Below are 19,900 nucleotides of genomic sequence, written 5' to 3' on the forward strand. Positions count from 1 at the left end.
GGGATCTCTACTCTATCTTCCATAGTGCCTGCACCATTTTAAATTATAAACAATACAGCCCAAGACTTCCAATTACTCCACATACTCACCAGCACCTGTTATTTTCTTATTATTTTTAATAGTGACTATCTTAACATGGGTAACATGATAGCTCATTGTGGCTCTGATTTGCATTTTGGGGATGATTAGTGATGTTAACTTTCTTTGTATATATCTGTTGGCCATTTGTGTATGTTCTTTGGATAAATGTCTATTCAATCCCTTTGCATATTGTTAATTGGGTTATTTATTTATTTATTTATTTAGCAAGGTAGGCATTTCTTATAGATTTTGAATATTTACCCTTCATGAAAGATATGATTTGCAAATATTTTATCCAATTGTATCAGTTACCTATTCACCTTTGTCATATGCAATGTCCTGTTCTGTCTCTAGTAACAGTATGTATGTATGTAGGTAGGTATGTGTGTGTGTATGTATGTATGTATGTATGTATGTATGTATGTATGTATTTACTCAAGGCCTATCTGCCTAACATAGGTATGACCACCCTTGCTTTATTTTAAGCATTTGCATGGAATATCTTTTTCTGCTTTGTCACTTTTACATGTGTCTTTAAATCTAAAATGTGCCTTGTAGAAAAATTTAGTCAACTCTTGTTTTTTATCCGTTCAGCCTCTCTGTCTTTTGATTAGGAAATATAATCCATATACATTAAAGTCATTACTTACTTGAAAGTCTTACTTTTGACATTTTGCTAAATTTTTCGGTGTTTTGCTGTATTTTGTCTCTTTATTCCACTTTCTACCTTCCTCTGTGTTTCTTTGAGTTTTTGTGGTGGCATGCTTTGACTCCTCTGTCATTTTTTAATCTATTTTGTATAGGAATTTTCTTGTAGTTACAATGTGGCTTATATAAAATATATTTATAACAATCTATTTTAAGCTGATAAAAAACTTATCTTCAATTTCATACAAAAACTCTATTTATATCCTTTACTCTTCACAAAGGTCATAAATTACATATTTTTAATCTTGTATTTATTTTATTTTGTGATTTTTTCTATTTTTTATTTATTTATTTATTTATTTATTTATTTATTTATTTACTTACTTTTAATATATGAAATTTATTGTCAAACTGGTTTCCATACAACACGCAGTGCACATCCCAAAAGATGCCCTCTTCAACACCCATCACCTACCCTACCCTCCCTCCCACCCCCCATCAACCCTTAGTTTCTTCTCAGTTTTCAAGAGTCTCTTATGCTTTGGCTCTCTCCCACTCTAACCTTTTTTTTTTTCTCCTTCCCATCCCTTATGGGTTTCTGTTAAGTTTCTCAGGTTCCACATAAGAGTGAAACCATATGGTATCTGTCTTTCTCTGTATGGCTTATTTCACTTAGCGTCACACTCTCCAGTTCCATCCACGTTGCTACAAAGGGCCATATTTCATTCTGTCTCATTGCCACGTAGTACTCCATTGTGTATATAAACCACAATTTCTTTATCCATTCGTCAGTTGATGGACATTAAGGCTCTTTACACAATTTGGCTATTGTTGAGAGTGCTGCTATAAACATTGGGGTACAAGTGCCCCTATGCATCAGTACTCCTGTATCCCTTGGGTAAATTCCTAGCAGTGCTACTGCTGGGCCATAGGGTAGGGCTATTTTTTAATTTTTTGAGGCACCTCCACACTGTTTTCCAGAGCGGCTGCACCAGTTTGCATTCCCACCAACAGTGCAAGAGGGTTCCCGTTTCTCCACATCCTCTCCAGCATCTATAGTCTCCTGATTTGTTCATTTTGGCCACTCTGACTGGTGTGAGGTGATATCTGAGTGTGGTCTTGATTTGTATTTCCCTGATGAGGAGTGACGTTGAGCATCTTTTCATGTGCCTGTTGGCCATCCGGATGTCTTCTTTAGAGAAGTGTCTATTCATGTTTTCTGCCCATTTCTTCACTGGGTTATTTGTTTTTCGGGTGTGGAGTTTGGGGAGCTCTTTATAGATTTTGGATACTAGCCCTTTGTCCGATATGTCATTTGCAAATATCTTTTCCCATTCCGTTGGTTGCCTTTTAGTTTTGTTGGTTGTTTCCTTTGCTGTGCAGAAGCTTTTTATTTTCATGAGGTCCCAGTAATTCATTTTTGCTTTTAATTCCCTTGCCTTTGGGGATGTGTCGAGTAAGAGATTGCTAAGGCTGAGGTCAGACAGGTCATTTCCTGCTTTCTCCTCTAAGGTTTTGATGGTTTCCTGTCTCACATTCAGGTCCTTTATCCATTGTGAGTTTATTTTTGTGAATGGTGTGAGAAAGTGGTCTAGTTTCAACCTTCTGCATGTTGCTGTCCAGTTCTCCCAGCACCATTTGTGAAAGAGACTGTCTTTTTTCCATTGGATGTTCTTTCCTGCTTTGTCAAAGATGAGTTGGCCATATGTTTGTGGGTCTAGTGTCTGTTTTTGTGCCAATACCATGCTGTCTTGATGATGACAGCTTTGTAGTAGAGCCTAAAGTCTGGGATTGTGATGCCTCCTGCTTTGGTCTTCTTCTTCAAAATTACTTTGGCTATTCGGGGCCTTTTGTGGTTCCATATGAATTTTAGGATTGCTTTTTCTAGTTTCGAGAAGAATGCTGGTGCAATTTTGATTGGGATTGCATTGAATGTGTAGATAGCTTTGGGTAGTATTCACATTTTGACAATATTTATTCTTCCAATCCATGAGCAGGGAATGTCTTTCCATTTCTTTATATCTTCTTCAATTACCTTCATAAGCTTTCTATAGTTTTCAGCATACAGATCTTTTACATCTTTGGTTAGATTTATTCCTAGGTATTTTATGCTTCTTGGTGCAATTGTGAATGGGATCAGTTTCTTTATTTGTCTTTCTGTTGCTTCATTGTTAGTGTATAGGAATGCAACTGATTTCTGTACATTGATTTTATATCCTGCAACTTTGCTGAATTCGTGTATCAGTTCTAGCAGACTTTTGGTGTAGTCTATCGGATTTTCCATGTATAATATCATGTCATCTGCAAAAAGCGAAAGCTTGACTTCATCTTTGCCAATTTTGATTTCCTTTTGTTTTCTGATTGCTGATGCTAGAACTTCAAGCACTTTGTTAAACAACAGCAGTGAGAGTGGACATCCCTGTCGTGTTCCTGATCTCAGGGAGAAAGCTCTCAGCTTTTCCCCATTGAGGATGATATTAGCTGCGGGTTTCATAAATGGCTTTTATTATGTTTAAGTATTTTCCTTCTATCCCGACTTTCTCAAAGGTTTTTATTAAGAAAGGATGCTGAATTTTGTCAAATTCTATTTCTGCATCAATTGACAGGATCATATGGTTATCATTTCTTTTATTAATGTGATGTATCACATTCATTGATTTGTGAATGTTGAACCAGCCCTGCATCCCAGGAATGAATCCCACTTGATCATGGTGAATAATTCTTTTTATATGCTGTTGAGTTTCATTTGCTATTATCTTATCGAGAATTTTTGCATCCATATTCATCAGGGATATTGGCCTGTAGTTCTCTTTTTTTACTGGGTCTCTGTCTGGTATAGGAATCAAAGTAATAGTGGCTTCATAGAATGAGTCTGGAAGTTTTCCTTCCCTTTCTATTTTTTGGAATACCTTGAGAAGGACAGGTATTATCTCTGCTTTAAATGTCTGGTAGAATTCCCCTGGGAAGCCATTTGGTTCTAGACTCTTATTTGTTGGGAGATTTTTGATAACTGCTTCAATTTCTTTGCTAGTTATGGGTCTGTTCAAGCTTTCTATTTCCTCCAGTTTGAGTTTTGGAAGTGTGTGGGTGTTTAGGAATTTGTCCATTTCTTCCAGGTTGTCCACTTTGTTGGCATATAATTTTTCATAGTATTCCCTGATAATTGCTTGTATTTCTGAGGGATTGGTTGTAATAATTCCATTTTCATTCATGCTTTTATCGATTTGGGTCATCTCCCTTTTCTTTTTGAGAAGCCTGGCTAGAGGTTTATCAATTTGTTTCATTTTTCAAAAAACCAACTATTGGTTTCATTGATCTGCTCTACAGTTTTTTTCGATTCTATATTGTTTATTTCTGCTCTTATCTTTATTATTTCTCTTCTTCTGCTGGGTTTGGGGTGTCTTTGATGTTCTGCTTCTATTTCCTTTAAGGGTGCTTTTAGATTTTATATTTGGGATTTTTCTTGTTTCTTGAGATAGGCCTGGATTGCAATGTATTTTCCTCTCAGGACTGCCTTCGCTGCACCCCAAAGCGTTTGGATTGTTGTATTTTCATTTTCATTTGTTTCCATATATTTTTTAATTTCTTCTCTAATTGCCTGGTTGACCCATTAATTCTTTACTAGGGTGTTCTTTAACCTCCATGCTTTTGAAGGTTTTCCAGATTTTTTCCTTTGGTTGATTTCAAGCTTCATTGCATTGTGGTCCAAAAGTATGCATGGTATGATCTCAATTCTTGTATGATTATGAAGGGCTGTTTTGTGACCCAGTATGTGATCTATTTGGAGAAGGTTCCATGTACACTCGAGAAGAAAGTATATTCTGTTGCTTTGGGATGCAGAGTTCTAAATATATCTGTCAAGTCTATCTGATCCAATGTATCATTCAGGGCCCTTGTTTCTTTATTGACCGTGTGTCTAGATGATCTATCCATTGTTGTAAGTGGGGTATTAGTGTCCCTTTTAATTATTACATTCTTGTCAATAAGGTTGCTCATGTTTGTGAGTAATTGTTTTATATATTTGGGGGCTCCTGTATTCGGCACATAGACATTTATAATTGTTAGCTCTTCCTGATGGATAGACCCTGTAAATTATTATATAATGCCATTCTTCATCTCTTGTTACAGCCTTTAAAGTCTAGTTTGCTTGTATAACTATAGCTACTCCAGCTTTCTTTTGACTTCCAGTAGCGTGATAAATAGTTCTGCATCCCCTTACTTTCATTTTTTTTTTTTTTTTTTTTTTTTTTTTTTTTTTTTTTTATCCATTCTGATACCCTATGTCTTTTGGTTGGTGCATTTAATCCATTTACATTCAGTGTTATTATAGAAAGATACGGGTTTAGAGTCATTGTGATGTCTGTATGTTTTATGCTTGTAGTGATGTCTCTGGTACTTTGTCTCACAGGATCCCCCTTAGGATCTCTTGTAGGGCTGGTTTCGTGGTGACAAATTCCTTCAGTTTTTGTTTGTTTGGGAAGACCTTTATCTCTCCTTCTATTCTAAATGACAGACTTGCTGGATAAAGGATTCTCTGCTGCATATTTTTTCTGTTTAGCACACTGAAGATATCGTGCCAAGCCTTTCTGGCCTGCCAAGTTTCAAAGGAGAGATCAGTCACGAGTCTTATAGGTCTCCCTTTATATGTGAGGGCACGTTTATCCCTTGCTGCTTTCAGAATTTTCTCTTTATCCTTGTATTTTGCCAGTTTCACTATGATATGTCGTGCAGAAGATCGATTCAAGTTACGTCTGAAGGGAGTTCTCTGTGCCTCTTGGATTTCAATGCCTTTTTCCTTCCCCAGTTCAGGGAAGTTCTCAGCTATAATTTCTTCAAGTACCCCTTCAGCACCTTTCCCTCTCTCTTCCTCCTCTGGGATACCAATTATGCGTATATTATTTCTTTTTAGTGTATCACTTAGTTCTCTAATTTTCCCCTCATACTCCTGGATTTTTTTATCTCTCTTTCTTTCAGCTTCCTCTTTCTCCATAACTTTATCTTCTAGTTCACCTATTCTCTCCTCTGCCTCTTCAATCCGAGCCGTGGTGGTTTCCATTTTGTTTTGCATTTCGTTTAAAGCGTTTTTCAGCTCCTCGTGACTGTGCCTTAGTCCCTTGATCTCTGTAGCAAGAGATTCTCTGCTGTCCTGTATACTGTTTTCAAGCCCAGCGATTAATTTTATGACTATTATTCTAAATTCACTTTCTGTTATATTATTTAAATCCTTTTTGATCAGTTCATTAGCTGTTGTTATTTCCTGGAGATTCTTCTGAGGGGAATTCTTCCGTTTGGTCATTTTGGATAGTCCCTGGAGCGGTGAGGACCTGCAGGGCACTTCCCCCGTGCTGTGGTGTATAACTGGAGTTGGTGGGCGGGGCCGCAGTCCGACCTGATGTCTGCCCCCAGCCCACCGCTGGGGCCACAGTCAGACTGGTGTGTGCCTTCTCTTCCCCTCTCCTAGGGGCGGGATTCACTGTGGGGTGGTGTGGCCCGTCTGGTCTACTTGCACACTGCCAGGCTTGTGGTGCTGGGGAGCTGGCGTATTAGCTGGGGTGGTTAGGCAAGGTGCACGGGGGCGGGAGGGGCAGGCTTAGCTCGCTTCTCCTTATGTGATCCACTTCAGGAGGGGCCCTGTGGCAGCGGGAGGGAGTCAGATCCACTGCCGGAGGTTTGGCTCCGCAGAAGCACAGAGTTGGGTGTTTGCGCGGAGCGAGCAAGTTCCCTGGCAGGAACTGGTTCTCTTTGGGATTTTGGCTGGGGGATGGGCGGGGGAGATGGTGCTGGCGAGCGCCTTTGTTCCCCGCCAAGCTGAGCTCTGCCGTCCGGGGGCTCAGCAGCTCTCCCTCCCTTTGTCCTCCAGCCTTCCCGCTTTCTGAGCAGAGCTGTTAACTTCTGACCTCCCAGACGCTAAGTCGCGCTTGCTGTCGGAACACAGTCCGTCCGGCCCCTCCGCTTTTGCCAGCCCGACTCGGGGGCTCCGCTTGCCCGGCGAGCCGCCCCTCCGCCCCGGCTCCCTCCCGCCAGTCCGTGGAGCGCGCACCGCCTCGCCGCCCTTCCTACCCTCTTCCGTGGGCCTTTCGTCTGCGCTTGGCTCCGGAGACTCCGTTCTGCTAATCCTCTGGCGGTTTTCTGGGTTATTTAGGCAGGTATAGGTGGAATCTAAGTGATCAGCAGGACGCGCGGTGAGCCCAGCGTCCTCCTACGCCGCCATCTTCTGGAACTCTCTCTGCATCCCCTTACTTTCAATCTGAAAGTGTCCTCAGGTCTAAAATGAGTCTCTTGTAGACAGCAAATAGATGGGTGTTGTTTTTTTTTTTTTTATCCATTCTGATACCCTATGTCTTTTTGTTGGCGCATTTAGTTCGTTTACATTCAGTGTTATTATAGAAAGATATGGGTTTAGAGTCATTGTGCTGTCTGTAGGTTTCATGCTTGTAGTGATGTCTCTGGTACTTTGTCTCACAGGATCCCCCTTAGCATCTCTTGTATGGCTGGTTTAGTGGTGATGAATTCCTTCAGTTTTTGTTTGTTTGGGAAGACTTTATCTCTCCTTCTATTCTAAATGACAGATTTGGTGGATAGAGGAGTCTCAGCTGCATATTTTTTCTGTTCATCACATTGAAGATATCCTGCCATTCCTTTCTGGCCTGGCACGTTTCAGAAGAGAGATCTGTCACGAGTCTTATCGGTCTCCCTTCATATGTTAGAACACATTTATACCTAGCTGCTTTCACAATTTTCTCTTTATCCTTGTATTTTGCCAGTTTCACTGTGATATGTCTTGCAGAAGATCGATTCAAGTTACGTCTGAAGGGAGTTCTCTGTGCCTTTTAGATTTCAATGCCTTTTTCCTTCCTCAGATCAGGGAAGTTCTCAGCTATTATTTCTTCAAGTACATCTTCAGCACTTTTCCCTACTCTTCCTCTTCTGAAATACCAATTATGCGTAGATTATTTCTCTTAAGTGCATCACTTAGTTTTCTAATTTTCTCCTCATACTCCTGCATTTTTTTATCTCTTTTTCTCAGCTTCTTCTTTTTCCATAATTTTAACTTCTACTTCACCTGTTCTCTCCTCTGCCTCTTTAATCCGAGCTGTGGTCATCTCCGTTTTATTTTGTAGCTCATTAATAGCATGTTTTTAGCTCCTCCTGGCTGCTCCTGAGTCCCTTGATCTCTGTATCAATAGATTCTCTGCTGTCCTTTATACTGTTTTCAAGCCCAGCGATTAATTTTATGAATATTATTCTGAAATCACTTTCTGTTATATTGTTTAAATGGTTTTTGATCAGTTGGTTAGCTGTCATTATTTCCTGGAGGTTTTTTTTGAGGGGAATTCTTCCGTTTCATCATTTTGGTTAGTCCCTGGAGTGGTGTGGAACTGCAGGGCACTTCCCCTGTGCTGTGTTGAATAACTTGCGTTGGTGGGTGGGTCGCAGTCAGACCTGATGTCTGCCCCAAGCCCACCACTGGTGCCACAGTCAGACTGGTGTGTACCTTCCCGTCTCCTAGGGGCTGGATTCACTGTGGGGTGGTGTGGCCTGTCTGGGCTACTTGCACATTGCCAGGCTTGTGGTGCTGGGGATCTGGTGTATTAGCTGGGGTGGATGGGCAAGGTGCACAGGGGCGGGAGGGGCAGGCTCAGTTTGCTTTTCCTTTGGAGATCCGCTTCGGGCAGGGCTCTGCGGCACTGGGTGGGAGTCAGACCTGCCTGAGGTATGGATCCACAGAAGCACAGTCTTGGGTGTTTTCGCAGTGCAAGCAAGTTCCCTGATAGGAACTGGTTCCCTTTGGGATTTTGGCTGGGGGATGGGCAAGGGAGATGGCGCTGGCGAGGGCCTTTGTTCCCTGCCATGCTGCGCTCTGTCATCTGGGGCTCAACAACTCTCCCTCCCGTTGTCCTCCAGCCCTCCTGCTCTCCAAGCAGAGCTGTTAACTTACAACCTTCCAGATTTAAGTCCCGCTTGCTGTCAGAACCCATTCCGTCTGGCCCCTCCACTTTTGCAAGCCAGACTCGGGGGCTCTGCTTTGCTGGCAGGCTGCCCCTCCACCCTGGCTCCCTCCCGCCAGTCCGTGTAGCGTGCACACCTCTCCGCCCTTCCTACCCTCTTCCGTGGGCCTCTCCTCTATGCTTGGCTCCAGAGAGTCCATTCTGCTAGTCTTCTGGTGGATTTCTGGGTTATTTAGGCAGTTGTGGGTGGAATCTATGTGATCTGCAGGACGCAGTGAGCCCAGTGTCTTCCTACGCCACCATCTTCCCTCCGAAGTCTACTTTTTGTATTTATTAATTTATTTTATATAGTTTTTCAAAAGACTTTTTTTTTCAAACTTTAATTCAAATTTTAGTTAGCTAACATATAGTGTAATATTGACTTCAGGAGTAGATGTTGTGACTCATTACTTACATATATCACCCAGGGCTCAACACAATGAATGTCCTCCTTATACCCCTCACCCATTTAGCCCATCCCCGAACCATCTCCACTCCATCAATACTCAGTGTGTTCTCTATACTTAAGAGTTTCATATGGTTCACTTCCCTCTTTTTTTTCTCATACCCCATATTCATCTGTTTTTTTTCGTAAATTCCACATATCAGTGAAATATGGTATTTGTCTTCCTCTGACTGACTTATTTCACTGAGCATAATACACCCTAGCTCCATCCACATCCTTGCAAATGGCAATATTTTATTCTTGCCTTTTCATGGCTAAGAAATATTCCAGTGTATATTTTATGTTGTGTAATTTTATTTATTTTACATTGTATAATTATATATATAGTTCTTTGTATAATTGTAAATTATATATATATATACATATACATATAAATAAATATACATATATACACATATATATCTATCACATATACATAAATATACATACACATACATATCTATCACATCTTTATCCATTCATTAGTTGATCAATTGATGGACATTTTGGCTCTTTCCATAATTTTGCTGTTGTTGACAATGCTGCTATAAACATCAGGATGCATGTACCCCATCAAATCAGTATTTTTTAATCCTTTTGGTAAATACCTATTAGTGCAATTTCTGGGTCATAGGGTAGTTCTTCTTTTAACTTTGTGAGGACCTTCTATACTATTATCCTAAGTGGCTACACAAATTTGCATTCCCACAAACAGTGTAAGAAGTTTCCTCTTTCTCCACATCCTCACCAACATCTGTTGTTTTCTGGGTTGTTAATTTTAGCCACTCTGACAAGTGTGAGGTGGTATCTCATCATGATTTTGCTTTGTATTTCCCTGGGTATCTCATCATGGTTTTGATTTGTATTTCTGTGATGATCAGTGACGTTGAGCATGTTTTCATGTGTCTGTTGGCCATCTGGATTTCTTCTTTGGAAAACTTTATTCAAGTCTTTTGCCCATTTATTAACTGGATTATTTGTTTTTTGGGGGTTTTTGAGTTTGATTAATTCATTATAGACTACATTTGTTGTTCTTTTTCTGCCTTCCTTAAATGAGGTTCGGATGCTTACTAGAGATTTTTCTTGCCTTTTGAGGTAGACCTGGATGCTATATACTTCTCTCCTAACAGTACTGTTGCTTTATAATGAATGTTTTGGACCATAATGTTTTCATTTTCATTTGTTTCCATGTATTTTTTTAAATTTCTTCTGTAATTTCTTGGTTGACACATTCACTCTTTTGTAGCATGTTATTTAATTGCCATGTATTTGTGGCATTTGCAGTTTTCTTGTGCTTGACTTCAAGTTTCATAGCATTGTGGTTAGAACATATGCATAGTAGGATTTCCTTATTTTTGTACTTGTAGAGGTCTTCCCTGTAACCTAGTATATTATCTATCCTGTAGACTGTCCCATGTGCACTTGAAAAGAATATTTTCTGCTGCTTTAGAATGAAATGTTCTGAATATATCTGTTAAGTCCATCTGGTTGAGTTTGTCAATCAAAGCCATTGTTCCCTTATTGATTTTCTCCTGAGATGATCCGTCTAATGATATAAGTGGGGTGTTAAAGTTTCCTACTATCACTGGATTATCGTCAATGAGTTCCTTTATGTTTATTATTAATTATTTTATACATGTTGTTGCTTCCATGTTGGGTACATGAATATATATAACTGTTGATCTTGTTGGATTGTCCCCTTTATTACGATATAGTGCCTTTCTTCATCTCTTGTTACAGTCTTTGGTTTAAAATCTAGTTTATCTGATATAAGTATTGCTACTCCAGTTTTCCTTTGATGTCCATTCGCATGATAGATATTTCTCCATCCCCTAATTTATAATCTGCAGGTGTCTTTAGTTCTAAAATGAGTTTCTTGTAGGCAGCAAAGAGATAGGTCTTGTTTTTTGTATCCATTCTAACACCCTATATCTTTTGATTGGAGCTTTTGTCCATTTTCATTTGCATTTTTCAGATTTATGTTTTCATATTATCTGTCTCTGGGTTGCTTGCCTGCTTGGAACAGCACATTTCACTTTGGGCTCTATCTCAGCCATGCCTGCTGACTTTAATTTTTTTTATTTTTATCTTTATGTTATTTATTTTTGAGATAGACAGTGTGAACATGGGAGGGGCAGAGAGAGAGGAAGTCACAGCATCTGAGCTGTCAGCATGAGCCCAATGCAGCACTCAAACTTGCAGACCATAATATCATGACCTGAGCTGAAGTCAGATGCTTAACTGACTGAGCCACCCAAGCACCCCAAGCCTGCTGACTTTTAAAAGTCCAAACCTTAAAGACATGGTGTGGAAACGACCAGCACTGGTCTTCTGGAGGAAAGTATCATTGCACCAAGACTGATGGAGATTTGATTGAGAAGGGCCATTGTGCCAGAGCACAGAGGCCTGGGATTTGGAGCAAAGCAGTCTTTACAATGTCTGGGTTAGCCGCCCTCAGCGGGTTTCTCTGCACTTTTGCCAAGAGACAGAGAAAGACAATGACACCTGCTGGCTCTTTTGTCCCTGGAGAGGCAATGCTACTTCTCACAAATGTGGTCCAAGAACACTCTCTCCCCACGTGCCTTAGGTGATCCTCACATCACGTTGTGTGCTTCAGCGTTGCTTGCCTGCCTTTTCTCAAAGAGTAGGGCAGTGCCCTCAGGACTCCATGCCAGCCAAGGCCACAGATCTCTGTACCTCCAAACTTTGAGCCTGGCTCATTGCAAAAAAAACCATGAAAATCAGCACTTCTTATTTTCCTAGCCAATGGCTTTGGGGAAGTGTTTTTCTTATGCTTATCCCTCTGTGCTCCAGTCTCTCTTGCAGTTCTCCATGGCCAAAATTCCCTCCCCTCATGAAAACCTGCAATCCATTTCTTCCCCAAACCACATCTCCACACTTCCTACCTTCCTGGATGTGACCTATTCTCTCTATCTAGTTGTGCTTTTTTTTTTTTTCTGTTGGTCTTCCAGGTCAATTTTTTGGGTATTCAGAGTGGTTTGATTGTTATCTAGTTGTGTTCAAAGGACAAGGCAAACCTAAGATCTTCTTCCTATGCTACCATTTTAGTATTTATACTTCTTTAATCTACATGTCTATTTCCTTGCCCAGATTTGGAAACTTTTAGGTCATTACTTCTTCAAATAATTGTTTTCCTTCTTTCTCTCTCTTTTCCTTCCTAGATGCCCATATACATACATTTGCCCAATTAATGGTTTCCTATAAGTCCTCTAAGTTTTCTTCATACTTTTTCCTTTTCCTTATCAGATTGAACAATTCAAAATAACTGTCTTCAACTAGATGAGTCTTTCTTCGGCTTGATTAAGTCTGATGTTAAAAAATTCTATTGAGGGACATGTGGGTGGTTCAGTCTGTTGAGATTCCAACTTCAGCTCAGGTCATAATCTCATGGTTCATGAGTTCCAGCTCCACAGAGGGCTTTGTGCTGACAGTGTAAAGACTGCTTGGGATTCTCTCTCTCTCCCTCTATCTCTACTTCTCTCCCACTCTGTCTCAAAAATAAATAAATAAACTTTATAAAAAATTCTATTCAAATTTGCAATTCATTTATTGTATACTTCAACTCAAAACTTTCTGGTTTTTTTATATCATTTGTATCTGTTTGTTGATATTCTAATTTGTACAAATGTTATCTTCCTGAAATCATTGAGGATTTTTATGGTGGTTATTTTGAAATTTTTTTTTCAGGTAATTAATGTATCTCCCTTTTTAAGGTTGTTTTCTGGAGAGTAATATTATTCCTTTCTTTGAGCTATGCTTTTCTGTTTCATTGTATGCTTTATAATATTTTATTGGGATCCACACATTTGAAAATAAAACTCACCACTTCCAGTCCAATTGGACTAGTTTTGTACAGAAAAAAAAAAAACTTCACTAATCAGTACTATTAGAGATTCTCAGGGTTTCTCAAATTCTTTCTATGCATGTGTCTTCTCTGGAATTATTCAAGTAAAATCCCAAGTACAAGGATGTGCTTATTTATGTTTTAAGAATGTCATAATCTCCTGTTCCTTCATTGTCTGTCCATGGTACAAGTTCTCTGGAAATTAAATAAGATTACCAGCTGTATTTCATCCTTAGTAGCTACCAGATTTCTAGATTGTGTCAAGTCCCACCAGTGATTCAAGTTTGGCAAGACAGAAACAATTCCATTGGTCAGCTCTCTGAAAATCCATAATGTTGGATGCATTATTCAATCTTCTCTTTCCCTTCTGAGAACCAGTTCTCGTTGTATTGGTCTTGACTACTTATCAAAAGTCCTGTAGTCCTGCAGTAAGCCCACCTATTTTTTGTTCTTTATGTCCCCATAGGCTTCTAAAGTATACTGAATCCCACTAATTTTCTAAGACAGGCAAACCAAATACCATTACTTCAGGCAGCTTCCTGAAGAGCTAGTATCTTAGGTACATGCTTCAACTTTTTCCCTCTCCTGGAAGAAAGGCAATTGTTGGGGGATTTCTCACCTGAACTGGGAGAGTAACTATGGTGAGTGAGTGGGTTCTTGTTCAAGCCATTGTCTTTGTTCTCAGTTCTCCCCAATATCGTACACTCTCCTGTCAGCCTCTAGATCCAGACAAGACAAAAATAAGACCTTCAAAAGTCTGAACACTGGATGTATGTTTCAGTGTTCTCTTTCTCTCTCTGGGGAGAAGCTTGCAGGCTGATTTCCTCTTCATCATGCTGTGCTGAACCAGAAGTAAGAATTATGGCATGTGAGTTCCCACCAGGTTTGATACACCTGTTTTGTTCTTGCTTGAGGTACAGGAGGTTGTTAACTGGTTTCTGCATTTGTCACAAAGGGAATTGTTCTGTGTACTGTTGTTGAATCTGTATCTTTGTGATAAGAAGGGGCTTTTGAGCTTCCAATTCTGCCATCTTGCTGACATCAACCTTCCAGAATCATTCTCTCATTTTATTCACACTTTCTTCATTACCTTGATTAGATTCCATGACCTATCATAAGAGCCACAACTCCTAACTTCTTAGACTCTCTCTCCTTCAAAATTGCCTGGCAAAATGCAATGCTGATTAAATTTGACCTTTGCTTATTGTAACTTCTCCTGAGAAACTCAATGAGAATGGACAAAAATATACAACTATGTTGATTAGTCACACAATTTATGTCAAAAAACCTGAAGTGGATCTTCTACACTGTTAAATGATCATAGTACAAATCTCTAGTCCAGGAGTTGGCAAATATTTTTCAAGCTTCAAGTAGTAAATATTATAGGGTTTGTGTGCCATGAGGACTCCACTGAAACAATTCAACCTTGCTATTATAAAGCAGCTATAGATAATATGTGAAAAAAATGAGGAGATGTGTGTTCCAAACAATTTATTTGTAAAAACAGTCAATAATCAGCTTTGGCCCACAGGCCATAATTTTCTGCCCCTTGCCCTAATTTACTCTCTTTATTGCCATGATGACTATTTCATTTTTTTTCTATCTTAAATCCTCCAACTCCTCATTCTCCCTTCCCCACTTGAGCTAATAAACTTAAAAAAAATCATTGAAGAAAGAGAGAAACAAATGACAAGAGACTCTTAATGGTAGAGAGAAACCTGAGGGTTGACACAGAAAGGTGGGTAGAAGTTGGGATAGATGGGTGATGGGTATTAAAGAGTGCACTTGTGATGAGCACTGGAAGTTGTATGTAGGTGATTAATCACCAAATTCTACTCCTGAAAACAATATTGCACTGTATGTTGGCTAACTAAAATTTAAATTAATTTCTTTTTCTTTGAGATGATAGAAGGCATCAGAACTGCAGAGATGTGGTTTTAGGGAGAAATAGTTCTCAGGTGCTGCAGAGGGAAAAGAGCCATGGTCACAGATGTGGGCAAGAGAGAGAGAGAGGATCACACAGGGAACACACAAGAGGAAAGATTCCCCAAAGCCACTGAGGCTACAAAAATGAGAGGGGTTGAATTTTGTGAGTTTTTGCAACCATCAGGGCTAAAAGCCTAGAGGTTTGGAATCAGTTTGACTGAGAGTGTGGCAGGCATTGGGGCTGCTCCTGGAGAAAAGACAAACAACTCAGGGACATACAGCTCAGAAACAGTGATCTGAAGAATGTCTGGGACACATAGCGCTCTGTGTATTTGCTCTTCTCAGAGTGCATTCCTGAGAGTCAGTGTTCACAGAGACACCTCTCCAGGAACAAAGAAGCTGGCCAGCACCATTTCCCTCTGAATCTCAGCTAAACACAGAGCCACCAGCAGGAAGCAATGTAGTGCCAAAACTTTCTGCCTAACTTGCTTACACAAAGTCCCACCCCACTGAGCTCTGATGGGATTGCCCATATCAGTCACACTTGCCTGAGTCCCAGTGCAATAGGCCTCTTACCCAAAAGACGAGAACAAACACCCACACAGTGTTTCCTTATCAGAGAGTTCTGCAGGTATTCAGTTCTGGTGGAGCTGGAGTCAGGTATCATTTCACAAGCATACCAGAGCATACCTAGATAAAACTCATTACATTGAGGTGAGGGACAAAACACTGCCCACAACAGGCAAGGATAGCCTACACAGATGAATGGCTGGAAGGATAGAGCGGCCAAAGCACAACCACAGAACACACACAGCACATACAGGAGATATTTCCTGAAGCACCAGGTCATGGGCACTATAAGACCCCTTCTTCATTAGGCCATTACTTTCAGGAGCAGGAGACATAACTGGTTTTCCTGGCACATAGAAGTAGGCAGAAACTTAGGGAAAAATGCCAAAATAGAGAAATTTATCCCAAATGAAAGAACAAGATAAGGCCACAGCCCGAGATCTAGCTGTTACTGATATAAATAACATGCCTGATGGAAAACTTAAGCAACAATCATAAGGATAGTCACTGGGGTGAAAAAAGAATAGAGGAAATCAGTGAGCCCCTTACCACTGAGAAAAAGGGGTTAAAAAAGAATCAATCAGAGATGAAGAGTATAATAAATGAGATTAGAAACAAGCTTGATGAAATTAACCCCAGTCTGGAAGAAAAAGAGGAATTAATTGACCTAACAGACAAAATAATGGAAAATAATAAAGCTGAACTAAAAAGAGAAAGAAGAATTATACACTATAAGAATAGACTTAGAGAACTCAGAGGTATCATAAAATGTAATAAAGTTCTTTAATTTTTTTAATGTATATTTATTTTTGAGACAGAGAGAGACAGAGCATGAGTGGGGGAAGGGCAGAAAGAGAGGGAGACACAGAATCCGAAGCAGGCTCCAGGCTCTGAGCCATCAGCACAGAGCCTGATGTGGGGCTTAAACCCACAAACTGTGAGATCATGACCTGAGCCAAAATTCGACGCTCAACCAACTGAGCCAGCCAGGTGCCCCATTTTAAATTCTTTTAATGTTTATTTTTGAGACAGAGACAGAAAAGTGTAATAAAATTCTTATTAGAGGAGTCCCATATGAAGAAGAGAGAAAAAGGAGCAGAAAATTTAATTGAAGAAATAACTGAAAACTGCCTCATCTGGAAAAATAAGGAGACATCCAGATCCAGAAGGCACATAGAACTTGCATTAAAATAAATAAATAAATAAATAAATAAATAAATAAAAGATTCGTACCAAGACAGCAACATTAAATTTGCAAAGTATATTGATGAGGAAAAACCTTAATATCAGCAAGACAAAAGAAGTCCTTAACTTACAAGGGAAAATTCATAAGGCTAGCTGGAGGTTTTTCAACAGAAAATTGGCAAGCCAGAAAGGAGTGGCATGAAATACTCAAAATGATGAATGGGAAAAGTCTGTAGCCCCAAATACTCTATCCAGCAAAGTTATCATTGGAAGGAGAGATAAAGAGTTTCCCAGATAATCAAAAACTAAAGTAAATCATGACCACTAAACCAGCACTGCAAGAAATATTAAAGGGGACACTTGGGGTTCAAAGAAGCGATCAAAAGTGACAGAGACAAAAATGGATAAGAGAAAATCTCCAAAGACATGACAAAACAAGTAACAAAATGGCAGTGAATACATATATATCAGTAACTACTTTGAATGTAAATGGACTAAATGCTCATATCAAAAGACAAAATGTATCAGAGTGGATAAAAAACAAAACCCTCTATAAGCTGCCTTCAAGAGATACATCTGAGATCTAAGGACACCTGAAGATTGAAAGTGAGATGATGGGGAAACATTTTTCACAAAAATAGATGTCAAAAGAAAGACAGCTTAGCAATACTTACATCAGACAAACTGGACGTTAAAACAAAGTGTAACAAGAGGCAAAGAAGAGCACTATATCATAATAGTGGGGACAATCCAACAAGAATATATAACAATTGTAAATGTTTATGCACCTAACATGAAAGCACACACATACATAAAAAAATAATAGCAAACATAAAGAAAAAAATTGATAATAATACAATAATTTTAGGAGATTTTTGCACTCCACTTTCATCGATGAAGAGATCATGTAAACAGAAATAAAGAAGAAAACTGTGACTTTGAAGGGAACACTGGAATAAATGGACTGAACAGATATACTCAGAGCATTGTATCGCAATATAGCAGAATACACTAGTGCATATGGAACTAATGTGTATCCTAATATAGCAGAATACACTAGTGCATATTCATTTCTAGTGCATATGGAACATTCTCCAGAATGGAATCTATATTAGGTCACAAAGCAGGCCTCAACAAATACCAAAATATTTAAGCCATCCAGGCAACTTTTCTGACCAAAACTCTATGAAACTAGAAGTCAAACACAAGAAACAATGTGGAAAGATCACAAATACATGGAGGTTAAAAAATATGGTACTAAACAATGAATGGGTCAAACAGGAAATAAAGGAAAGAATTAAAAATACATATATGGAAACAAATGCAAACTAAAATACAACAGAACAGAAACTTTCAGTTGCAGCAAATGAGTCCTAAGAGTGAATTACATAGCAATACAGGCATACCTCAAGAAGCAAGAAAAATCTCAAATAAACAACCTACCCCTACACCTATAGGAGCTAGAAAAATAACCACAAATGAAGCCAAAAGCTAGCAAAAGAAGGTAATTATTAAAAGTTAGAGAAGAAATAAATGATAAAGAAACTAAAAAGACAATAAAACATATCAAAGAAACCAGGAGTTCATTCTCTGAAAAAATTAGTAAAACTGAAAACTTCTAGCCAGATTCATCAAAAAAATGAGAAAGGAACCAAATGAATAAAACCACAAATGAGAGAGGAGAAATTATAACCACCATCACAGCAATACAAACAATAAAGACAAAGTATTATGAAAATCTACATGCAAGAAATAGAGAAAAATGGAAGAAACATAATAATTTAGTAACAAACTATAAGAACTGAAACATGAAGATAAAAAACTTGAACAGACTGATAACCAGCAAAAAATTCAATCAGTAATCCAAAAATTTCCAACAAACAAAAGTCCAGGACTATATGTCTTCATGATTATGTTCTACAAAACATTCAAAAAACAGTTAATACCTATTCTTCTAAAACTATTCCAAAAAATAGAAATTGGAAGAAACTTCCAAATTCATTTCTCAGGCCACCATTACCCTGACACCAAAACCAGATAAAGTTACCACTATAAAAGGGATCTACAGGCCAATATCACTGATAAACATACAGGCAAAAATTCTAAATAAAATACTAACAAACCATATCCAACAATACGTTTTAAAAAATCATTCATCATGATCAAGTGGATTTATTCCTGGGTTGCAATAGTGGTTTAATATCCACACATCAATCAACGCAATACATCACATTAATAAAAGGAAGGAGAAGGATGTGATCATTTCAATAGATGCAGAAAGAACATTTGACACAGTGCAACATCCTTTCATGTTAAAAGCCATGAACAAAGTAAGTTTAGGGGAACATACCTCAACATAATAAAGGCCATAAATGAATAAAACAGCTAATATCATCCTCAATGGGGAAAAACTGAGAACTTTTCCTGTAAGGTCAGGAACAAGACAGGGATGCCCAGTGTCACCATTTCTATACAACATAGTACACAAAGTCCTATCTACAGCAATCAAACAAGAAAAATAAATAAAAGCATTCAAATTGGCAAAGAGATACTTTCACTATTTCCAGATGATATGATTATAGAACACCTGAAAGTTTCCACAAAAAACTGCTAGAATTGATAAATTCAGTAAATTCATGGAATACAAAATCAAAATAAAGACATTTGTTGCATTTCTATACATCAGTAATGAAATATCAGAGAGAGAAATTAGAAAGAGAAATTAAGGAATCCCCTTTAAAACTGAATCAACATAATAACCTAGAAATAAACCTCACCAACCAAAGGGATAAAAGAACTATATTCTGAAAACTATAAAACACTGATAAAAGAAATTGCCCAAAATAGGCAAAGAGAGCATCTATAAACAGCTGGACAGAAGGATGAAGGAGCAGAGACTCCAAAGCAGAGCACATAGAACACACATATAAGAAACACCCTGAAGTGCCAGTGCCAGTGCCAGTGCAGAGCAATACAGGATCTTTTCTTCATAATTCTATTATTAATAATATCAAGAAAAGTAGCTGACTTCCTTTATACACAAAAATAGACACAGAAAGTCAGACAAAATTAGGACAGAAACATCACCCAAATGAAAGTACAGGATGAAACCATAGCAAGGGACCAAAGTGAATTGGTTATAAGTAATATGCCTGATAGAAAAGTTAAAGTAATGAAGGGAGGAAAGTTAAC

The sequence above is a fragment of the Neofelis nebulosa genome, chromosome X (assembly GCF_028018385.1).
Source record: "Neofelis nebulosa isolate mNeoNeb1 chromosome X, mNeoNeb1.pri, whole genome shotgun sequence".
Classification (NCBI taxonomy): Eukaryota; Metazoa; Chordata; class Mammalia; order Carnivora; family Felidae; genus Neofelis; species Neofelis nebulosa.